Source organism: Sceloporus occidentalis, unplaced genomic scaffold (assembly GCF_023333645.1).
Source record: "Sceloporus occidentalis isolate IW3139 unplaced genomic scaffold, rSceOcc1.0.p SCAF_7, whole genome shotgun sequence".
NCBI classification, from domain to species: Eukaryota; Metazoa; Chordata; class Lepidosauria; order Squamata; family Phrynosomatidae; genus Sceloporus; species Sceloporus occidentalis.
Window position 1 is genome coordinate 69438735 of NW_028316987.1, and position 17289 is coordinate 69456023.

The 17289-nt window shown below is 38.4% G+C and overlaps 1 protein-coding gene across 5 annotated transcripts in view; it reads right to left on the bottom strand.

The window, feature by feature from the left end:
* The window catches only part of CDK14 (cyclin dependent kinase 14), a 286357-nt gene that overhangs the window by 36388 nt on the left and 232680 nt on the right, over positions 1-17289 (bottom strand). The gene's annotated exons all lie outside the window — the stretch shown is intronic.

Genomic DNA, 17289 nt, shown 5'->3' on the forward strand with positions numbered 1-17289 from the left:
AGACATTTTAAAAAATAAAAATAAAACTATATACAGACCTTTCTTCCTATAATCCAGTGACATAAAGTCACTTTGCTAATTTGGACTGGGAGGCAGAAAGAGGCTGCAGCCTGGAAAATGTTTTACTGCAACGGCCACACATCACTGTAGACCCTTGGACATAAGTTATGGGGCGCTTGTCTATCACTCGCTAAGTATTAACAAACTTTAACAAAATTTCATTGCAGGTGGCTCAAGTTCATAACATAAATGGTTCATAAGTTACCTTCTGAAAGGAAAGACATTTTGGAAAACTACAAAAAAAAAAAAAAAAAAAAAGATGGAAAACTTACAACTCTGAGCCTATATGTCTGAATAGTGTTAACAACTGTTTTAATATATAAAATGAGCCAGGACTACTAGGCCATTTCAGTACAGCCCAATCCAATTCAATCCAATCCAGCAATAACATGACTAGATTGTATTAGCGTTTATCTGCATTCAAAAATTTAGAAGATGTCATGCAGCTTTCTAACCATTGCTTCCACCTCACTTAGGTTATAATACGTCTTAATGGCTGGAATATATATATATATTCTCTTACTGTTTAATTTTATTTAAATCAAATATTCTAGTTTTAAACACAGAGTTCTTACTACATACTAAAAAATCAAGTTATCTACACTCATATCCATCCCAAATTTTTATTTTGCTGAAACAATGCATGTGATATTTTTAATGTAAAATTAGGAAGAAACATTATTTGAAGGCCAAGAAAAGCAGGACCAGATAAGAAATCACAACAATAATGCTAGACATAAATGTGGAAGAAAAATACCCTATTTCTGAATACTAAACAGAGTTTGTATAGAAGGCATGACCTTGAAAAATCAAGCCTGAGGTCAGAGGTATTGCAAACAGTTGCATCTGCCACCATGTACTGACAGATTATTGGTTCTGAAAATACCAATGACTCTGCCAGTGGGGTTGGGTTTGTGCTTCTTACAGGTTTTCTTTACAAGTGTGCCCTGAAAAATGGTCACATTGTTAATTGTATCTCCATACAAAGATTGTATGAGTCTGATTTGTTGCCTCTGAAGTAGAGGACCAAAACTGGCCAAACCATTAGACACAATGAGGCCATGGCTTTGAGCAGTTCATTTTAGGTGTTATGAAATGGAAGAAAATTGGGGGGGGGGGGGGGGAGAAGAAACAGAAGAAGAAGAAGAAGATGAGTTAAGCTATAAAATACTAATTCCAGGTAGCAATTGACTCCCGAAGATCCTATTTTCCAGACATGTAGTCTTTTGGCATGACAGTACATGTCTAGTTGCAAGGGATACATTCCACTGAAGTTTTAGTTACTTCCATGGTGTCATTAGGACTCTAACCATGACTTGCATATCATATTATCTAAGCAGCAGCATCTTCACAGTTTCTAAGGAGACACACTGAGTATAACATGGCTAAGGGGAAGCCAATCAACTTTATATGAAAAACAAATTCTGCTATGCCCTATGCATATGCTACCATATTCCTGTTCCTGCAGCTAGCACTGCTTTTTGCCAAACACCAGCATTTAATACTTAACCAAAAACTGATTCTGTTCATTAGTGCTCTAAAACAGAACTGAAATCCTGCACCACTGTAAAATATTCTATCATCTGGTTTCCATGCACTGTCCTAACATTTATATTTCTGGATCTGGAAAGAGGTCACATGCTTTCCATGCCCAAAATGTTCCTAGCCCCAGTCTCTGGCATCTCCAATTAAAAAGCTAAAAACGTAAGAAAGACCTTCTGGATGAGACTATGGATGTATCTAAATCAGATTGCAGACAGCTTTTAGTGTTCCTGGGAGGGCTCAACAACTTAATATTTCTTAGTGCTTGATTAATTTAGTACAATTCTTATTAATAATTCCTGGAGAGGCTCAACTATGTAGGAGTCTTGGTGGTCCAATTTTGCCAGATCATGGGCAGCAGCGGGGATCAAGCTTCCTGCCCTCCCACACGAGGGTCTCTGCTCATGTCAAAGTATTATTTTATCCCAGAACACTAGAGGATAAAAGGAATTAATTTCCTCTTCAGTGTGTCATGTCTATTTCTTTTATTGTGTTTTTCATTTTGTCAGTTTGTGCGGGGAGGGGGGGATTGGGGCAAGGAGGGCAGTATTCCTGGAATGGAAATTATGGAAAATCAGTGGCAAAGTGGTCACAACACTACACTACCTATATGTTTGCTTGTTTTTTTTAAAGAAAGAAAGGTATGTAATCAACTGGCTAGTTCAGTGGGGTTCCAGATTGTTTATCTGTTTCTATCCTTTATTTACCTTAAACCTTAAGAGTGCCAAAAACAGTGCCAATTCTAAATCCATTTAAATCAAATATAGCAGTGCTTTGTGTTTAATAGCAGTTATCTGACATATCTCCTATATATTATGTGTATAACATTTTTTAAACTACCTGATAAGATTTTAAAAAAACCAAACAGCATTGGGCACACACAGTTCTATGAACTGCCTTAACTACCAGTCAAGGAATAAATTACCTTTAGCATTACTTCTAGAATTTAACTGAAACAGTCAAGATGAAAAATATCCACACATTTCCCCACAACTACAGAAATATGTTACAGAACAGTGTACTTGTGTCTAGGCTGGAATGACTAATTAGATGCTAGTTATTACAAAGCAGGGAGGGGGTTAGAGTTAATTGCCTTTACCAAACCCTAAATCTATTAATATTTTTATTGAGAAAAACTGCATAGTTTCAACAGTTTTTCCTGAAGGAAGTCAAATAACATTATACCGTAAACCAGAAATGGTGTTCTGATTTTATGCAGTCTTCCTATCCTCTGAAAATAAACATGAGCTGGTTTATAATTCAGTCTGTGACGGAGACGATTTTTTTTCCTCCAGCAGAAGCCAATCTGGGAACAGGGAGGGGGATATTATATCTAGAATTTCCTTTCCCTCCCTGCTTTATAATGAATGCATCCTATATATACAAGCTTCTGCTGAATTGCTACAATTGCAGAGATAAACCATTTGAGAGTATGTCAGGTTTAATTAATGCAACATGACCTGATCATTTCCACAGTTAAAAAGAAAGAAGTTTGCATTCTTTAAATCCAGAGCTCAACCTAGAGATTATGCTAAATTGCTTCATTCACAGTCCACACTCCTCTGCACATGTCAGATGGGCAGCATTTGTCCCCTCTAGTGATAAACAAATTATACATGAAATCAATTCCACTTCACAATAATTTTCCCTATTGGGCATTATCTTTCCTTCTCTGCTCCTTCCAGTTAAGTGTGCATCCTGTAACTTGCTAATGAGCTGGGGGCTCTCTGTTCCAGGTGGCACCCCCTGCCTCGAAGTCATGACATTTCCCATTTCGAATGCTGCTGGCATTTTTCGACAGCTCCTGCTAACTAGCCTTTTTGACCTGCACTAAGAGGAACTCATCTCATTGAATCCTCTAACCTGCCAATCATTCCAGCAAATGATCTTCACAGTCACTCCCAAGGCAGGGGGAGAAAAGAAAGAAAGAGAAAGCTAGCAAGAGAATGAGGGAGTAGGCAAGCAAGCTGCCTCTGCAGCTACCTAATGAGAATATTTTAAGTCTCGAAGGCAGCTGAGACACTGAAAAACTGGTGGGAAAATTAGGACAGAACTGAATGCCTGGCCCTGTAATTACTGATTTCTTTCCATCTTGAGATCATGTCAAGAGCAAAACCTCTGAGCTGTGCTTTAAAAAATAAGTCAAGGAGAATTTGGCGTGTAAATACAAAAATGCATTGCTTTTCTCTGTCACCATCAATATGAAATTCTCACAAGGATTCTTTGTTAAATAGGATTCTTGGAATTAATTAAGATATTAAAATCTTGTTAAAATGAACATTTGCAGCTAGAAATCAATATGCAGGTTTGCAGAGAAGGTTGTGAATATAACTGAAGAACACAATTTTAGTTTGTAATAACTGCTCCACATGGTTCCCCCCCCCCCTTTGCACCACTGTATGTGTAGATCTGCCAATTAAGATAACCGTTCATGAATATGAGAAAGTGGACAGAGTCCACAGTAGGATGTAATAAAATGTATTAGATTTTAAGGTATCTTAAGACTTTTTGTTGTCTGTATGTACATTTTCCTGATTATTTGGCTGAAATCTAATTAATTTGAAAAACGTGTGAAATGGTAGCACAGGAAATTAACTATGCTTTCCTTTCTGGGAGCGTATATATTTTTCTTGATTTGCTTAAAGATATTCCAGTATCTTGGAAGAGTGCATTTTTCTGAACTGGCCAAATAACAAAAGCAATATTACAACAATCAGCATACTGCAGGTTTGAAATATTGATTTTTTTGGTATGAAATGAAAACATGAGTATGAACAGAAACATCTCTGTTTTATTTGGCTGCAATATTGCACTATTATTATTATTCAACCAGAGTGAAAATCCAGTTGTTTTTTTTCATGTCAGAAAAGTATTTCATACCAGTATTGTATATTATTAACAAAGATCATCCACTCATATGTATGTGTGTATGTCTTTATTTCAGCCTAACATACCGGTTTGGATCCACATTAATATTTAGAGTCACAGACTCACTGAAATAAATGATATTCATATTACCACTATATCTTTGAAGTCTTAGCAGATTGTTTAAATGGCCAATACTGTCTGTCCACCAGTGGAATAGATATGTTGGTGAACTGGATTCTCACTCCTCCTGCAGCATCCCTTTTAATATGCTTAAAAGGGTTGGGAAACCTTACTAATATGACATTGGGTAGAACCATGTGACTGAACCCAACTGACTAACTGTTTAAACTATGACGACTTTTATCAGTAGCTTCTATTATGATCACATGAGAGTTTTTTGTATTGTGTTAAGATAATGTATATTTTTATTCAATTCAGTTCAATTCAATTGTGAATTTCATTGGTTCTCTCCACTACCCTTCATTATACTTTTAAGCGTAATACAACTTTTTGTGATGACAGAAACAACAGTCTCTTAAATACTAGTATAAGAAAGTTAGGAAGTTTGATTGAATGGATGCTTAAATATCTCTTCGCCAAGAAGCAAGATTCTCCTTGCAGCAAAGAATGTCTAATTCCCCATTAACCTTGGTGGGTGTTACAAAGAGCTATTAGACAGCTGAACTGAGCAAGTCCTTAGGGTGTTTAATTTTGTTTCATGGACTGCTCCAGTCACTGTACAGGATATATAAATATTTCATTTGTAAATCTTTTTAAAGTTCTTGCTCCTACAAACCATCCTGGTATTTCAGAGGGCTTATGGTAAATTTTACTTTGAAATACTACAAAAAGTAATACTGATTTCTTACTTTTGAACTGCTATCAAATGTGCCTCAGAAACATTGTTTCTTATTGGTTTTGCTATCTGCCAAGTGTCAGAACTAAAGTCCTCTTTGCTTTGTCTGGGAACCTCAGTTTCTCCTCTTCAGTGGTTCCACCTCCTCCCTCTGCCCCAGACAAAGCCCAGCCAAGGGATCATGTTACACAATAATCCTTAAAAGGGGGAGGTGGGAGGTAACAATCTGTGGGAGAAATGGGATGGTTTAGAATTTTTTTGTTTCTCCTTTTAGTCATTGCCATCAAGACATTGTCCTCCATGTATTCAAATGTCATTCCAGACTATCGGTCCGGTTCAGCTCTAACAGTCTTTTATACCCAAAATGACCACTGACAGACCAAAAAGATTGTTTAGTGATAATCTGTTATCCTTGTGTTGCTCATACAGTGGACACAGAAACAGGAAAATTCCACTGTTAGTATCCTAAATTCAGAAGCAATTGTACACTAAAAAGAAAGAAAGAAAGAAAGAAAGAAAGAAAGAAAGAAAGAAAGAAGAATTGTGCATAGTAAGAATGTTAATACTATCAGTATCTGGGAAAGTTTATTAACTGAGATCATTAAATTTAAATATTATCCAGTAAAACAATCATCTGTATAACTGAGGTTAGGCCTTTGTGAAAGATGCTTTGCTTTATTCAGGTAGATATTTTTACATTAGCATGCCTTATCTGCACATTTTATAAAGGAAGGGGAGTGATTTAAACTTGCTTTTAATTTCAGCCTCAAGAAGTCTTTCTCTTGTTACCAAGCACAGCAAGGCATTACACATGTGATTTGCAAAGGGACAGTGAATATTCAGACTGTGCTGTAATATTAAAAAATTCAAATTCTTTCCCTGAGGCAGAGAGGAGGAAGGAGCCTGGGGAAAACAATAGTTTTGTCTGGTGGTCTCAGACATCTTTGGACTCAATGCAAAATTAGTAGGAACTGTAATTTGTACATGACATAAGAAATACAATATACTTCTGAATGCTGTTCTGAAAATTAGGGTCCAAAACACACTGCAGAAATAATCCAGTTACAGACTGTTTTAACTGCCCTGGCTCAGTGCTAGGGAATCCTGGGAACTGTAATTTTTTTGTGGCACTCTGACAGAGAAGGCTAAATGTCTCACATAACTACAGTTCCCAGAATCCCCTAGCATTGAGCCAGAGCAGTTAAAGTGGTCTCATACTGGATTATTTCTGCAGTGTGTTTTGGACCTGTGATAGCCTTATCAATATATCCTCTTTATATTATTTATTTTTATTGTATTCACTTTGCATTGTTTTTATTGTGCACACTACTATGGGACAGTTCCAGCCTTAAGGGAAGCCTAGAAATTAAATAAATGAGTAAATATAATCTAATTTACTTTGATATTTTCTATTACTTTAAACAATTCAAAGTGGCAATAAACTTAAAAAGGGGTGGGGGTGGGGACAGGCATGTGGGGTATCCCACAGACAATTGCCCATCAGTTGTATATAATGGCTGACGTGATGTGATAATTAAACGTGATGTTACACAGCATTCTGTGAAGTTACAGGAGATCTCAAATGTTGTGTAACAGGGTTAAATTTTCAGATAAGGCAAACATCATGAGCATACAAATGGTTAATTATGTAAGCAAAACTGACAATATTTTTAATATTTTATATACAGTTGACAATAAAGAACATTTCTAATGCACCAGATTTGTTGAAAATACATTGTGCAGTGCTGCATCCTGAACACGAGAAGTCCATTCTCAAATTCTTCACATCACTGTGAATATTGTTAAGTTCCTTGAATAACTCACTCTGGGCCTAAACAGATGGGTAGGATACTATAGACCAAGCTTGTGGTATCCTGCCCGTGGTTTCCACCTGGACCATTGCGGTGACGGGTGGGTGTTCACACACCTTCTTACCACTGTGCAGATGATCTACCATTGCTACTTGCCACTGACCTGCCATATCCATCCTGAAGGCTTCTTCTGCAGCTCATAAGGGAATGGTGTCTGGCAACACCCACATCTCCAGATGCCCCCTTCCGACATCAGAGGCTGCAGCAGGGGGCTTCGGGATGGATACACTGATGGCAGGATGAATGGGATTGCCTGGTTTGCCAGCTCTGCAGAGAACAACTGGTCTTTTTGGACCCGACTAAGGCTCCTTTGGGCCATGATTAGGCCACAACTGCCAAATCAGCATCTGGACTGGCTGATCATGGCCTGTGTCTAATGGCCTGAGTGTCTGGACAGGATGACACCAGGCTGGGGAGAACATTAGGCCCTTTGTCATTCAAGCTAATGTACCCACCATGTGAGTATAAAAGGAAGTATTAACATGGTAATAGTTAAAACTGAGGAACCAGCTACCAAAGTAGTGGTGATGTCTGCCAACCTGGAGCATTTTAAAAGGGAAATGGATAAATTCATGGAGCTATTAATGGCTAGTAATAATTTCTTCCACTACCAGACAAAGTATGCCTCTGAAAATTAGTTGCCAGGGAGAACAAGCAGGAGAGTCATCTTGCACACTTGTAAGTCTTACTTGTAGGCTTCTCTTCAGTAACCTGTTGAGTACTGCGAGAACTGAATGCTGGACTGATCAGGTGTTTGATATGATACAGCACAATGCTGAACTTCTTAACTATCAATATATCAGTGCAAATATGATATACAAAGTCTGAAACATAGTGTATGTATACTGTAAAATATACTCATTCCATTCCATGTAAATTCCCAGGAATTCAGTAACAAAAAAACAAACAAAAAAACCACACACAAAAACACACAAAAAAATAAGTTGCAAATTTTCTGGTTACATTCCAAGAAATTAACATATAAAGTTGATTTATACGGAATCAGACTGAGGCTAGGAACTAACCAGTTAAAATAAAATAAGTTGGCAATTTTCCAAGAAAAAGGGAGAAACTTAATTTGTAGCTTAACTCCAGGAATAAATTATTAATTAGATTATTTATTAATTAAATGTCAGACAGTACTAAAGAGCCAAGAACCTTTACATTTCCCAGCTGGTCTTCTTCCCAAAGCCTAGTTCTCTTGGATTTTTGCAAAACTTTTTGCCTTTTTGTTAGTGCTGCAGGGTTGGGGAAATATAATGGTTAATTAAATCACAAGATAGTCACAAGATACAAATCTCTTATTTTACTTTATGATTACAGTATGACAGTTCATTCCTAGACTGAAATATTTAAAACCAACTAGAAAGGGCAGCTTGAAAATGAGGGTTTTCCTTGAATCCAGATAATCTTCCTGTACTCTGAAAGTCAGGGGTGTTCCATGGTGGCTTGTGGACCAGTGCTGGTCAATGTGCCATCATGTACTGATCTGTGGAGCCCAGGAACATCTGCTCATAGCTAGCAATAACAATAGCAAGTACATTTCTATATTGCTTATCAGTGCACTTAAGCACTCCCTAAGCGGTTTACAAAGTGTAAGCTAATTGCCCCCAACAATCTGAGTACTCATTTTAGCGACCTCAAAAGGATGCAAGCCTGAGTCGAGCTTGAGCCCTTTTGCTGGTATTGAACTCGCAACCTTATGAGTTGTGAGTGAGTGGCTGCAGTACAGGCATTTAACCACTGCACTACCAGGGCTCTTCAGCTAGTTATGTGTGCTGAAGTGCCAATGCTGTCACCCCATCTCAACCTCAGCTCCATTGAGATGAAGGGAAAACAAGAGTCCTCCCTCACTCTCTCAATCCCACCTGGGATGAATGAATTCTGTATCTCCCTCTCTTTTGTGTGTGTATATGCCTTCAACTCTCCTGTTGACTTATGCCAACCTGATGAATTTTATAGCGTAGTCTTGGCAAGGGATACCCAGAAGTGCTTGGCTCGTCCTTTCCTCTGAAATATAAGCCACTGTGGTTCGTTATGTTTTGTTTGTGGTCTCCTATCCAAGTAATAAACCAGGCTGACCCTGCTTATGTATGTATAAGCCCTAAATGGTACTTGGAGGACTGCCTCTCTCCATACAATCTGCCCCGCACACTCAGGTCTGCCGGGAAGCAATTGTTAAGGGTTCCAGAGGCTAGATATGTCACCACCACGCAGAGGGCCTTTTCTACCTCGGCCCCCAAGCTCTGGAACTTGCTTCCCGGCGAGCTCCACTCGGCCACCTCGCTGGAACAATTTAAAAAGGGGTTAAAAACACACCTATTCCAGCAGGCATACCCTGACCCCTGATGACCCCTGATGTACTCCCTTCCTCTCTCCTCTCAGCAGCATTGTTGAGCTAGCGTGAGACTGTTTACTGTATGATTTGCTTTTATGATGTTTTTAATGGTTTTTATTGTTATATGTGTTGTGTTGTGAAACCGCCTTGATCTCTGGAAAGGCAGTATATAAATAAAATTTTATTATTATTATTATTATTATTATTATTATTATTATTATTATTATCATCATCATATGCATAACAAATGTAAAATATTTCTTTTTGGTTGTGTTTAGATTAAATAAAAATGATTTTTTAAAAGAATGGCACAATATATAGAAGAACTATACAAAGAAAGATGAAAGGGAGAGAGATTCATTTGAGGAAGAACAATGTAAGACAAACCTCCAGTTTTAGAAAGAGGAGTGGAAGCTGAACTCAGGCCACCTGGGAGAAATAAATCACCAGGAACGGATGGCATACCAATAGAGCTGCTTTGAGCTACTCTGCTCTAGTTCTAATTAAAATCTGTCAACAAATATGGAAAACAAAATAATGGCCTACATATTGGAAACGTTCAATATACATTCCACTCCCAAAAAGGGGACATCAGGAATTGCAGTAACCACAGGATCATTGCATTAATTTTCGATGCAAGCAAAGTGATGTTCAAAATTCTCCAACTAAGGATTGACCACATAAGGAGGAGTGTGAAATGCCAAATGTCCAAGGAAAAGAAAGAGGCACTAGGGATCATATTGCAAGCATATATGGGATAATGAAGAGCACCAAAATATTTCTGAAGAAAATCAGTCTATGCTCTATAGATTATAGCAAAGCCTTTGATTGTGTTGTTGTTAACTGCTGTCATGTTGACTTCAACCTATGACAACCCTATGAACAAGAGACCTCCAAGTTACCCTGTCAACAAGTATAGCATACTCAGGGCTGTGGCTTCCTTGATTGAGTCTATCCATCTGTAATGAGGTCATCCTCTTTACCTACTGTCTTATACCCTACCAATCACTGTTGTCTTTTCTAGTGAGTCATGTCTTCTCAGGATATGGCCAAAGCATGACATCTTGGCTTCTAGGGAGAGTTCAGGCTTGATTTGCCCTAGAGGCCATTTATTGGTGTGATTTTTTTAGCAGTCCATGGTAACTGTCGAACACTTCTCCAGCATCACATTTCAAATTAATTTTCTTCCTATCAGCTTTCCTTAGTATCTAGCTTTCACAACATACATACAAAAATGGGAAATATACCACGGTATGGACAATCCTGGGATCCAGTGAGTGTACTGCTTTGAGTGTTGGACTATGACTCTAAAGACCAGGGTTCAATTCCTGGCTCAGCCATGAAACCCCTTGGGAGACCTTGGGCAATTCACATGCTCTCAGCCTAAGGGAAAGGCAATGGCAAACCTCCTCTGAACAAATCTTGCCAAGAAAACTTCACAATAAGTCAGAAATGGCTTGAAAGCACACAACAACAACAACAAAAACAACAAGATAGACAATCTTAACTTTAGTATCCAAAGATATATCTTGACACTTCAGGATCATGTCTAGTTCCTTCATAGCTGCCCTTTTAGTCTTCTGGTTTCTTAACTGCACTTTCCATTCTGATTAATGACTGGGTCAAGGTATGGAAATTTTTGAACTGTTTCAGTGGCTTCATTGTCTACTTTAAAGTTACAGAAATCACCTTTGATAATTATTTTTGTTTTCTTCATGTTAAATGTTAACCAGATAGCATAATAAAATGCAAGTTTGCCTGACCATCTTGCCAACTGCAAACCATTCTGTTTCTCTGCATTCTGTCCTGACAGTAGCCTCTTGTCCCGAGTAAAGGTTATGCATCAGGACAATCAAATAATGTAGCACACCCATTTTTTTGACAGCAATCCATAATTTTTCCATAAATTATACTGTCAAAAGTCATAATCAAAGATACTATTGTTGCACACTCTTGCTATAAAAGATATGTGGATTGTTTGACAGCAGCAGAAGCTAAAACATCATAAAGGTAATAGTTGTAAAGAGTGGATCTGCTGAAAATAACACCCACAAATCTACAGCTAAAGCACTCTGGATGCATACTGTTTATTCCAAGACACAGGATTGTGTGGACAGCAACCTTTGCAGCAATATGCATACTATATGCTGATTTCAGCTGACATAAAAATATTGGACTTGTTAATGGCATTACATCTGTGTGATCTGATACAATGTGGAATTCCATTTACTTCCTTCATTACATTTAGCCAAAGCAACTACTATAAATCTTCTGCTCTGAGATAAGAATATGGCTGCATTTGATATGCACAGTAATTAGGATACTTTTTACTGTTTTAATGCCTTTGATGCTAACAAAAAGACAGTAGTAATACATCACTGAAATCATTTTGTTACTAACAGTTTGAAATTAGGGCTCTAAAAATGTTAATGGCGGCCAAAATAAAGTGAACTCTGAGATCCTAGATTATGTCCTCCTCTCTAATTTAACGTTTACAAAATGAATGCAACCATTTCCGCTACATTTAACATTGCTGTTATTGGATTCTATGGACTAGATTGCTTTCAGCTGTCTACCACAACTACATCACATTTGCCTTTTTACTTGTGCCAATTTATGCAGACCTAACATTAGTGAAATAATTAAAGTGACACTCAACATCCATGAGTACAATTAATTTGAAAAGGAGATGCAAGAGAATTAGAACTGTACTATACATGTGCAAGGAGTGACATCCACAGCTTAACTGCAGCGCACACACATTTTGTGTTTGCCTTGTTCTAATATTCCAAAACTATTTTCAAAATGCTGGCCCAATACTTTGCTATGAATAATTATCTTATCCCACATACAGAAAAGTTTAGCTTTGCATTAAAGCTGAAAGTTTAATGAACAGAAACTGCCATTGGTTGACTGAATGCTTAATTGTATCAACAAGAACAATATCAAAGTGAGATTCATTGGTACCAAGGGTCATTCTCATAAAACCAATTCAATACAGACTGACTTGACGATAATGATTGAAGTGTTACAACCAGCATTGGTTAAATTGGGAGCGAATGACACAATATTTAAGCTGTTCCTGACGATTCAACAGTGATGAGACACAGAGGTTAGAAAGAAACAAGGAGGTGAGGAATTAGAATGACTTCTCAATACCCTTTGACACAGACGCTGCTGGACTATGGCATCCCCACAGCTTGACTAAAGAACATCTTGCAAAAATAATGTAGTTACACAGGACCGCTGGGAAGAGTATCTTACACAATTTGCAAAGCCAGAGGTGAATAGATTATGTTAGTAAATGCTATCAAGGAAACGGGGAAACTATATTTCAATTACTGAAATGATAAATTTCTGTTCAAAATATAGCCAATCAGCTATCCAAACCAACTAATCAAGAAAACTGAAAATTCTTTAAACAAAATATGGATATTGAGAAGCTAATCTTTCAGCAGTTGGGCTGTCATAGTGCTAACTAGCAAAGCCAGCTTTACTTGTCTTCAAACCCACAATTCCTCCCCACCCTAGTACTGTTCATCAACTGTGGTACTTTATGAGTCAGTACCATCTTTACCTGCATCAAAACCACCCTAGTCTTCCTACTCTGCCTTTTTTCTTCTCATCTCCCAGAATCTCCTGACCAATGTGGCCACTGTAGCACAGAAATCAATTAGTCATTCTACAGTTTCAAATCTCTAAGGCCTGTTACAGACTGCCAAAATAAAGCTGCTTCGGGTCTCTTTGGAGATATGCTATTTAAATGATGCATGGGTCCTAAGAGTCCGGAGGTCGCGCCAAAGCCACACTCCATTCTTAAGCACTGGAGTGCAGCTTTGGTGCAGCTTCTGGATTCTTAGGATGCATGCATCATTTAAACAGCATACCTCCATAGAGACCCGAAGCAGCTTTATTTTGGCAGTCTGTAACAAGCCTATGGCCCCAAATTGTGGTGTGAATCACAGCTGTGGCTGTGCTCATTGGTTGAACACACTGAAAAACTGCAGCAGACTGAAGAACAATTGGCAGATTAGTAATGGAACCTTTTGTCCCAAACATGGCTACCTTATATGAAGGCTAGAGACATGAGGTGCATATGCACCACACCATAATGCAACTGAAGATTTGCCTCTTATTTGTAGTTTCCTGTGGTATTTCAGATACTCTGCTGCAGAGCTCTAATCCACTGCCCTTGGATATAGATCTCTTAAAATCACAATCATAGACTTCGAAGAGACCACAAAGTCCATCCAGTCCAACTAATACTACAAGGTCCATCCAGATCAACCCCTTGCCACGCAATAACTCATAATCAAATATAGTCTGTCCTCCCCATATGTGGGGATCCATTCTGGAACACACACCCTCCTTGTGTATGGGGAAAAGAGCGTATGCTCAAGCCCCATAGAAAATAATGGGGGTACATGCTTGTGGTAGCATGGGTACCATTACTTTTGCTGGGGCTTGCCTTCCACGGAAGCTCAAAGCCGTGGAAGGCAAGTCCACCTATGGGGAGGGCTGACTGTAGAATCATAGAGTGTAAGAGACCACAAAGGTCATCCAGTCCAACTCCTGCCATGCAGGGACTCACCATCAAATAGAATCATAGAATTGGAAGAGACCACAAAGGGCCATCCAGTCCAATCCCCTGCCATGCATCTCAAGATACCTTGAATGTTGCCCTCCCTTTCAGAATTATATTGATGTAACACCTCTCTCCTCATGGTAATGTGCTACCTTATAAGTATCCAATTGTGCTAAAAAATATCAGGATTGCTTAAGATAGAACTATGACAAAGAGGTGTGAAAATGATATAAAAGCACAGTGCAGATACATCTTCATTCTCGTTTTCAGTGCATCCTGGGAATTCCGTTAATGATGAACACAGGCATCAAACAGCATGGTTGGAATTAGAACTAAAACCCAGTTACGTCAAGTGTTACGTCCACCTTTTCTTTTTCACCATTTCTCTCTCTCTTGCTCATTCATTCTTTCACCCTAATTCCCCACAGCAGGATTTCTCATTCTCTTCTTCAGTATGCATGCAGACACTTGGAGATGAACAGGCAAGGCTTACTAGGCACTTAGAATACACGTACATAGTATTTGTTGTGCTCTAGCAGTGGAGAAGGTCAGCAATGACAAAACACAGGAGATTAAAGAGCCTTGCCCTATGTTAAACACAAATTTCAAGGCTCCCTGCTACTACTGGTGAGGGAAAAAATAGTGACCTAGTGGATCAACGCTACCTATTAACTCAATTTGGCACTGTATTAAAACTGGATCAAGTAATCATTTTTTTTTAAAAAAAAAAACAAGACCAAGATGTACTCCCTTGGTTCCCACAGTACAGTTGGCTATCCATACCCATGAATTCTTTATCCATGGTTTAAAAAAATCCATAACTTGAAAATATTTTAAAAATATATAAACTCAAAAAAAAAAAAAAAAAAAAAAAAAAAAACCCACCAAAAACCCAAACCTTTATTTTTGACATTTTATATGAGGGACATCATTCTACTACGCCACTGTATTTAGGGACTTAAGTATCCACGGATTTTGGTATCCATGGGGGTGGGGTGGTCCTGGAACCAAGCCACAGTGGATACCAAGGGCCCACTGTATGAACAATTTTGAAGATATGGAGTACATAGACAGATTCATTTCCTCATGCAAATTAAAATTCTAAAACAATATAGAATGAAGTTAATACTGCCCAACAGAATGAGCTCTCTCTCTACTTATGCAATTTGTGAAGAGAGTGCACAAAATGTAAAGTTCTGTTTTTAAACAGATACTATGGGGTGATTCCTTTTCACTGCCACTATTCCTGCTTTTCACATACAGTGGACCCTCCATATTCACTGGGGTTAGGGATGCCGAACCCCTGTCAAAGTGGGAAAAACACAAACACTATTTTTTTAACTTGAAAAACACCTCTATAGGAATCTCTAGGTCCTCCAGCACAATTCTATGGTTAACATCCTCTGCAAGTTGACCAGAGAATTGTGCTGGAGGACCCACAATTGCCCAGAGAAGTGCTCTGTCTAAGAATCTCTAGAACCAGGTCCTCCAGCACAGCTTCTGGTGAAAGTTGGCCGTTCAGTCGTGCTGGAAGACCTAGATATTCCTGGAGAGAATATATTAATCAAATCAGTGAATAATCTAACCCACAAAAGTCAAAGCCACAAATGTGAAAAGGAAAATGTACTTTGTCATGTCTGAACCATCATATGGAATACCTGTTTCATTATGATGTATGGAATATCCTATCATTAGTCTTTTGTCCATCAAGCTGATCCATTCTTTGATCCACATTAAACAGTTGGCATCATAAACTCAAACAACTACATCATCTGAATGGAACATGCTAATACTGTTGGAAGTCCATGCTTTAATTCACCCAACCAGATGGATTCCAAAGGATCAAGTCATATTTTTAAAGCTATCTAATTTGGAGAGGAGCAGGTTGTACCATAGGAGATGCAAAAGTAATTAGAGGGGGAAATAAATCCCAAAATATAAGTGTCAGAGACTAATACCATTTCTAAATTTTGCTAATTTGGTCATAGATCTATAAACTTTTTGGATAAACACATATACTTAAAAATTACTGGTAAGAGCTGATGTGTCACATTAACTAGGTGAAACTAGAGAGATGCCTGCAGGGACACTGCTTCCAGGAAAAGGCAAGGATTAGCTGCTAGACAATGAAGATGTAAACAAGCCAGTTCTGACAGCATCTGATTTTTGACACTGTAAAATCTCAGTGGTTTACTGTAGAGAAACATGTGAAGTAATTGGGGCAGGCTGACATCTGATGACTTCAGTTTTCAATAGTAGTTATCCTTCCAGCAAGCTGTCCTCATTAATTTGTAGGTTGCTCTTAAATTGCCACAAACACTTTTCAAGCAACCCAGAAGTAGTACCTGTATAAGAATTATGTATAGCTCTGCAGCTACAACTAGCTAATTTTATTATTCTTTCATAAAAATAAAATTAATATAAATGATAATATTACAGTATAATAACTTTATTTTTAGCTATCAATGGAGTGCTGGGAGGCAGAACCAAGGTGATATAAGTCCCTGCTGCCCCTCAGACTCCTGCCTTTTCAAATTTTTGACCCATCCTCCCAACTCTAACACTGTGTAAGTTTGCTGGTTGCTTTGGAGCTGGGTTCGAATTTTCTCCTCTTTCCACAGTTTTTTTGTTGTTGTTTTTGCCTAGCCTACACTATGCTTTGGGGACTTGGAAACAGGCATAGAGTAGTGTTTTAAATAGACAGTCATTTTGAGACAGTGACGGGAGGAGTTTGATGATCCCTTTTGGTGAGGGATATGTCTCTGGAACTGTCCTCATGATTCAGGTGGCTAGTGGGATGAGGAAAGAGGCTGTTTTGGGGGCTGGCTGGAGGATCTTGGCTTCTACAGAAGTTGTACAGCATGGGGGTTGGATCTTCTGGTCACTCTTCCAGCAATTAGCCAGCTGGGGAGAAACCTAGTTTTTGGATTCTGCTTGGAGCTCAGGTGTTTTGCCCAATGAAAGCTGTGGGGGAGGTCTCAGTGAGACCAATTGCATCAGCAGGTCCCACATTAGGTTGCTCCCCCCTTTGGTGCATTTCTCAAGAAAAAAAGTTTACATAGGTAAAATTTAAATAAAGTTGCCCATATTTTAGCCCAGATTCTGTGTGTGGTCTCATTATTTCAAGTCCCATGTAGTGCATCTTTGAAAACTTATTTGTCTATTGACA